Genomic DNA, 7,622 nt, shown 5'->3' with positions numbered 1-7,622 from the left:
GTGAGGGGAAAGGGAAAAATAATACAAGGGGGACAAATGAATGTCAGTAGAGGGGGCAGAGAGAGAAGAGGGGAGGGGAGGGGAGGGGAGGGGGGATAGTAGAGGATAGGAAAGGCAGCAGAACACAACAGACACTAGTATGGCAATATGTAAATCAATGGATGTGTAACTGATGTGATTCTGCAATCTGTATATGGGGTAAAAATGGGAGCTCATAACCCACTTGAATCAAAGTGTGAAATATGATATATCAAGAACTATGTAATGTTTTGAACAGCCAACAATAAAAAATTAAATAAATAAATAAATAAATAAATAAATAAATAAATAAAAACATGCAGTATGATTCTCTTGCACAATATTGTGTTGTGCCAATGAGAGCAGCTCCCAGTCCGCCACACGATCACAAGGAGCAAGTACAATGTACTGTGTTACTAAATTATGATGCTTGGTCAGTGACATGTATTAAGTGCATTTCCAATTTACAATGGGTTTATCAGGAACCCCCATCTGAAGTTGAAGAGCATTGGTATAGAGAATGAATCAGAGAAAGGAGAAAACAAAAGAGAAAGGAAACGTGTGTGTAACATCTGTTAGTTTCATCCCCATCTTTTCTCCTATCCTCTCTGTTTCTTTCTCCTGAAATAGAAAATGTGGCTAAACTATGAAAGTAAAAGTGAGGATATTGCCAAGTGTGGTGGTGCATGACTATAATCCCAAACACTTGGGAGACTGAGGCAGGAGGATTGCAAGTTTGAGACCAGCCTCAGAAACTTACTGAGACCCTGTCCCAAAATAAAAATTAAAAAGAGACAGGTTCTGCTCAGTGGTTAAGCACCTCTGGGTTCAATTCCCAGTACCAAAGAGAGAGAGAGAGAGAACATAGATGAATCAAAAGATTTGAGAGATACAGAATACAATTTTCACGAGGTTCATGACATATTCAGTATGGGAAGTGAGGAAGAGAACTCTACTTTTGCTCTGTGGAGGGAAGACCCTGTGACAATCCTTCAGTCATTTGAGAATTATTATTGAATTTTTTCCCTCACCATTAAAAAAAATTTCTTAGGCCTCCTATTCTCCAGAGTTATTTAGGTATAGAGGGTACCTGATCTAAAATTTCTCATCAGTTTACTCCACACTTAGTAAATAGATAAATGCATTCCATTTCAGTCCATAGGTATTTACACCAGTTGAGAGATCTCTCTCACTGCTCAGTTGTCAAGAAAATGCATTAATGCCTCTAATTCAAGAACAAAAATAAAATCACTCAGAAATAAAGTTTAACATTTCATATTTTTGGCACTTTAAATATTCCTCTATTTGTGCTATCCTAATATGAGCATATGACTTGCAAACTGAAGTAGCCATAAATCAGGCTACTATAACACCCTCCTTACAGACATTTGTCAGGAAAAATAATTAGTATACTGGCGAAGAGAACACTAATAGAACATGCATTTCATTTCAGTTGGTCCTTATTCAACAACTGCAAAGAGTTCCAAAGAAATAGACAAAGAAAATTAGAATTATCATGATCCTCTCCCCAGCCCTAATGATGAAGCCCATTTCTTGAGGCTGGCAAAACTCCTGGACCTAATCCTTATTTTTTAACCTATTGATCCTTTTCCATCAGTGGCAGACTTGTTCTGCTGCAAGGGATGGGTTTCCAAATTGGCCTGAGCGAGGCGTGTGGGTTAGAAACAATATTGTCATTGGCCTAATTTTGGCAGGATTCGTGGAAAGTCAGACAACTGTTATGTTTTGGAGTTGTGGATTAATAGTGCCCTCTGTTTTCCATTTTTGCTCCCAGCAACAGAATTACCAGATGGCCAAGAAGCCACTAAAACAGAAGTGAGGTCCCAATACAATGGAAAAAGACCAACCCAGTAAACTCTCTAACATCTATATAGTGGCTTAAAATAGCAATCTGAATGATCTAAAGATGTAAGGAGGGAAAAATTTTAAAAAAGCAGAAACTAAGCCTAAATCCTTACATTCGAATACTTGGTCTTTTTAGAGAATAAATTTATCACAGATTTCAGCACCCTCAAAATATATCCCCTGACCTCCCAAATGCCAAACTGTATAGCCCCTGGACCACAAGTGCCTGAAGACTTCAAAGATTCTTCCCATCTTCAGAGACTCTCAGTCAGCAGACAGGGTGGAACTTAGGAGCAAATATTCATAAACATTTTGGTAGTGTTTCTCTTCCTGTAAGCAGCCTAGGTGATTTATGAAAATGGTCTACTACTTTCTTGACCTGAAAAACCCCACAAAATTAGGCAAATCAAGAGGTTCAAATCTTTGCATTCACTGCAAGAATACCAGTGAAACTGCGCAGGCCATCAAGGGTATGCATATCCAAAAAGCCACCAAGTACCTTTAAAGTAACTTTAAAGAAGCACTGTGTGCCATACAGGTGTTATAGGTGGAGTTGGAAGGGTGTCCAGGTTAAAAAGTGGGGATAGACACAGGAACAGTGGCCCAAAAAGAGTGCTGAATTTATGATGCACATGCTTAAAAATGCAGAGAGTAGTGCTGAACTTAAGGGTTTAGATGTCAATTCTCTGGTCATTGAACATATCCAGCTAAACAAACACCTAAGATGTGCCGCCATATTTACAATGTTCACAGTGGGATTAACCCATACATGAGTTCCTCCTGCCAAACTGAGATGATCCTCACTGAAAAGGAACAAATTGTTCCTAAACCAGAAGAGGAAGTTGCACAGAAGAAAAAGATATCCCAGAAGAAACTAAAGAAACAAAAACTTACGGCACAGGAGTAAATTTAGCATAAAATACATGCAATCAAAAGTTAAAAAAAATCTTTGTAGGTGATTGTGGTGGTGTTCACAAACCAGACTAGGGTCTATCTGTGGGAAGAATTTTAAGATGAGGTGCGGGATGTGGAACTGATCAGTTGTGTAACATTTCAGTTTACACAGGTCCTCTGCACTCACTCCCAAGTCTCTTAGTGGATAAAGGTTACAGTACTGCTAGGGTTTGGATGTAAACCATTTTTGGAATCTTGGACTCTGATGTGGCAATGTCAACGTGGTGGAACCTTTAAGAGGTGGGGTGTAGTGCAAGGTAACCAGGTCAAAGGACTCCCCCCTCGTGAATGAATTAATGAATGACCTGGAGTATGTGAAGTCTCATGTGAGACAATTTGTTTTCCTGAGTGTAGGTTGTTACAGGGCAAAGATACCCTATGCACTAGGCCCTTCTGTATGTATCTAATTCTATTTTCAATTTCTTTGCTATGTTGTAAAACAAGCAGAAAAAAAAAAAAAACCTCATCAGGATGCTGGCCCAGTGGCATTTGGACCTTCCAGCCATCAAAATCAAATACTTTATAAAGTATCCAGTCTTAGATATTTTGATACAGCAATATGAAACAGACTAGGACAAACACCTAATGAAGAAAAGACTTAAATTGAGAACCAGTCCTCTTTGGAATGAAGTCAGGAAACTACCAGGAGGAAAAAAAAAAAAGAAACCTCCCTCTCTGATTATGTAAACATGAAGAACTAGTTGGGTACAATTACAAACCAGTTCCCTTCACCATTCATCCTAACCCTGGTTCATTCTCTAAGGCAAGTTCTTTCTCTGCTCCTGGAAGAAATTCTGAGTAGGTGAAATTGCTTTTTTCCAGGCATTCTCAAGTGAATAAAGTCACTTTGTCTGAACAAGAGTCATGTTAGAGCTAAAAGTCAAGTCAAGTTGTAGAGTTTAAAGTTAAAAATTTCCCTTTATGTCACTGGACACCCGTTCTCTCAAGTCTGGCTTTGCATTTTCAACCTTCTCTCAGTTCCTCTCTTGCTTCTCTCCTTCCTCCATCTCACTTAATCAGCTCCTCTCCCTCATGGAAGATTATAAGTGGAACCATAGGCTGGGGAGAAGAGGTAAGTTTACAGAGAGAAAGGTCTTGCCTGACCAACATTGATGCAATCTGACCCAGGTTCCCTCTGACTGATGTATAAAGTTGACTCTTGCTCATGAGATGCATCAAGAGTTCCTTGAAGTGCTCCTGCTATCACTGGAGACCTCTCACTTGCAGAACCTGGTGATTTTGCTTTCAGTTCCTCCCTCACTCCCTTACATCCACCATATCCCTGCAGCCTTCTCTGATGACATCTCCTCGCCCTCTCTGCCCACTGTAGGACCCAAACCAGTTAAAGGAAGCTTTCTCCTCATACATGGCCAAATTTTATCCATGGAAAAGACTCCGTGTCTTCCCTTTCCCATCAGCAAAACAGGCATCTCTGGCCAGAGTTCTAGCTTTTAGGTGCTTCAATCATTTGTCAGATATCAGTCTATGGTGTCCCTAACATCAGGAAACCATGTTAGAATTTTCAGTTTTTCCCATAGACCTATTTTCCCCAAACTGAGGTGAAAAAAAAGCCACCCCCCCATACCACCTCCAGAAGAGATATGTATGAGCAGCATATTAAAAACTCTCTCTAAAAAATCTTCTCTTTAATCTCCAACCAACATCTCTTTCTTACATTAGAGGCAAATGATCTGCAAAATCAGTTTATCTGCCATCTTCTCAAATTGGTATATGGTATATCTATTGTCTTGAGGCCTTACAAGAAACCAGGATTTGAAGAGACCCATTTTACAATTTGGTGGCTAAATTCCTGGTCATTTGGACTGCCACACTGAGTGGGTCAATGTATTCCCATTAGAGGATCTGAACATGCCATGCATTCAGTTGGCTCTTTGACATTTGAAGTCTGGGCAGTCCAGCAGGTCCCATTTGCCAAGGAGCAATTACTTCTGTAGTGATTAGGTCAGAAATCATGTCGCCTGTTTGAATCAAAAGGAGCTATCTGCACCAAAAAAAAAAAAAAAAATCAGACCAGTACAGACACAGAAAAGTAAATAAACAACCTATGTTTCTTCCACCAAGAGCAGTACTGAATTGAATAGTAGTAGTTAAAGGTTCTGAGAGTATTAAAGATTACAAGCCAATAGTCATAAGAATGCCAAAGAGATTTGTTAATTTTTCCAATATTAGGAAACATAAACTGAAGTTATTGTTATTATAATAGAAAAAGAACAGTAAGATAGAAGGAGAATAAGAGAAAGAGTCCGAACTGGAAAGAAAAATCACAAAAATTTAGATATAACAAGGATTATAAAATCAACTGGTTAAATACCTTCATTTTAAATAAAATAGTAACAACAGTACCCCTGCCACTCTATTTTGAACATTTACTATGTCTTAAGAACTGTATATGTGTTATTTCATTTAATCGTCATATATGATTGTGGTATGTTATAGTCCTTGGGTCTTTACTCATTTCCTTCCTATGTTTATGTAACCTACTGTGCACAGTACTGGGTAGAAGATATTTCCTCAGTCCATCAATGTTGGGCCTGATCATGTGACTTGCTTGGACCAATATGATGTTAGCACATGTAATAAATAGAGGTATTTGTTTTGGATTGTTCCCCTTTCATTTAACCTTGTTTTGTTTGTAATTTGTTATTATTTTTATTTTTTTTAAAGAGAGAGAGAGAGAGAGAGAATTTTTAATATTTATTTATTTTTTAGTTTTCGGCAGACACAACATCTTTGTTTGTATGTGGTGCTGAGGATCGAACCCGGGCCACATGCATGCTAGGCGAGCACACTACCGCTTGAGCCACATCCCCAGCCCTGTTTGTAATTTTTTAAATCGTGTAATTTGACTTTTCGTCTTTCATTCTTGATATTGGTGCTGGCCCAAAGATCACAAGAAGTGTATAGAGCAGACCTAAATCCAACCTGACGTCTGGAGCCAAGAGTAACAAACCAATGAGCATCCTGAAGCAGGTATATCCCAACAAAGTTGCAAGCCCATAAGCTAGGAAAACTAGTGCTTGTGGTAAACCACTGAGTTCTGGATATTTTGGCATACAATATTTTTTTTTAACCAACAACTCATTAAAACAGAGACCAAGAAAAAGAGAAAAGAATTATTGCTCATCACTGGGACCAAATTAAATTTCAAAATATTGCCAGCTTTCCTATACTATTTGTCTCAATTGTTGAGACTCTTTTTTTTTAAAGAGAGAGAGAGAGAGAGAGAGAAAGAGAGAATTTTTTAATATTTATTTTTCAGTTTTTGGTGGACACAACATATTTATTTTATTTTTTATGTGGTGCTGAGGATCGAACCCAGCGCCCCACGAGCACATTACCGCTTGAGCCACATCCCCAGCCCCAATTGTTGAGACTCTTGTCACAAAAGAAAGTTAACAATTTTATTTGAAATGAGTTCTATAAAGAACTATAAAAATTCCTAATTACTCTTTTTGGTGTTTGCTTTGCCTGAAATATAAAAACCCAAATGGACATCTATATCTTGATTCAAGAAATATATTGGCTTTTGGATGGAAAAATTAAGCAGATTGGCAAAGGTTTTTCATGCAAAATGGACCATCAACTCACAGGGCTAGAAGAATATAAAACGCTTGGCCTTAACACCCATTGATGAGACACCATGGAGAAAAATAGAATACCTATTAGAAGGCATAAAAGATGACTTAAATAAATGAGACATACCATGTTCATGGATTGTACAAATACATATTTATCAAAACAATGTCAATTGTCTCCAACTTGTTCTACATGTTCAATTTAACTTTAATCCCAGTTCAATAGTATTATATGGGACATTAATAGCTAATTTTTAAAAAAATTGCATGTACATTAATAAATGGATAGAGGCATAGATATGTAACAGCAATGTAATAAAATATTAATTATAGAATTGATGCAATGAGTTTGAAAACAATATAGCTTTACCCAATAAAATGAATTATACATATGCTTTGTGACCAAGCAAACCCATTTCCAAGCATACATGCTAGAAAAACTTTCTTTCTTTTCTTTTTTTTTTTTTTTGGGGGGGGGGCGGTACTAGGTATTGAACCCAGGAAGGTTTATCTCTGAAGTACATTCCTAGCCCTTTTTAATTTTTATTTTGACACAGAATCTTGCTAAATTACCCAAGCCAGCCACAACCTTCAAGTCCTCCTGCTTCAGCCTCAAGAGTATCTTGGATTACAGGTGTGCACCTTTCTGCCTGGCTTAGAAAAACTCTTATTTGTGACATGTGACATATGAATTTCACAGCTGAATTGTTTGAAATAATAAAAATGTAAAAAAAAAAAAAAAGTCAAATCAGTCAGGTGCAGTAGTGCACACCTGTAATCTCAGCAGCTCAGGAGGCTGAGACAGGAGGATTGCAAGTTCAAAGCCAGCCTCAGTCAGCAACGGCGAGGCTCTAAGCAACTCAGTGGGACTCCCTCTTTAAACAAAATACAAAATAGGGCTAGGGATGTGGCTCAATGGTTGAGTGCCCCTGAGTTCAATCCTCAGTACAAAAAAAAGTCAAATCAAAAACAACACCAATGTCTACTACAGTAGAAGAGATAAAATTGTCATTTATATACAATCATGTATCACTTAACAAGGAGAATGTGTTCTGAGAACTGCATATTTAGGCAATTTTGTCATTGTGCAAACTCCCTAGAATATATTTATAGAAACCTAGATGGTATAGAGCCTACTACATACCTAGTCTAGATTGCTTTTTTTTTTTTTTTTTTTTTTTTTTTTTT

The 7,622-nt window shown here is 37.7% G+C and overlaps 1 pseudogene; it reads left to right on the top strand.

Moving 5' to 3' along the window:
* The first annotated feature begins 2,242 nt into the window (after positions 1-2,242).
* On the top strand, positions 2,243-2,791 carry LOC107152805 (annotated as a pseudogene).
* Positions 2,792-7,622: the final 4,831 nt, after the last annotated feature.

The sequence above is a fragment of the Marmota marmota genome, unplaced genomic scaffold (assembly GCF_001458135.2).
Source record: "Marmota marmota marmota unplaced genomic scaffold, marMar, whole genome shotgun sequence".
NCBI classification, from domain to species: Eukaryota; Metazoa; Chordata; class Mammalia; order Rodentia; family Sciuridae; genus Marmota; species Marmota marmota.
Note: the sequence above shows the minus strand (reverse complement) of the source record. Positions and strands in the feature narration are given on the sequence as shown.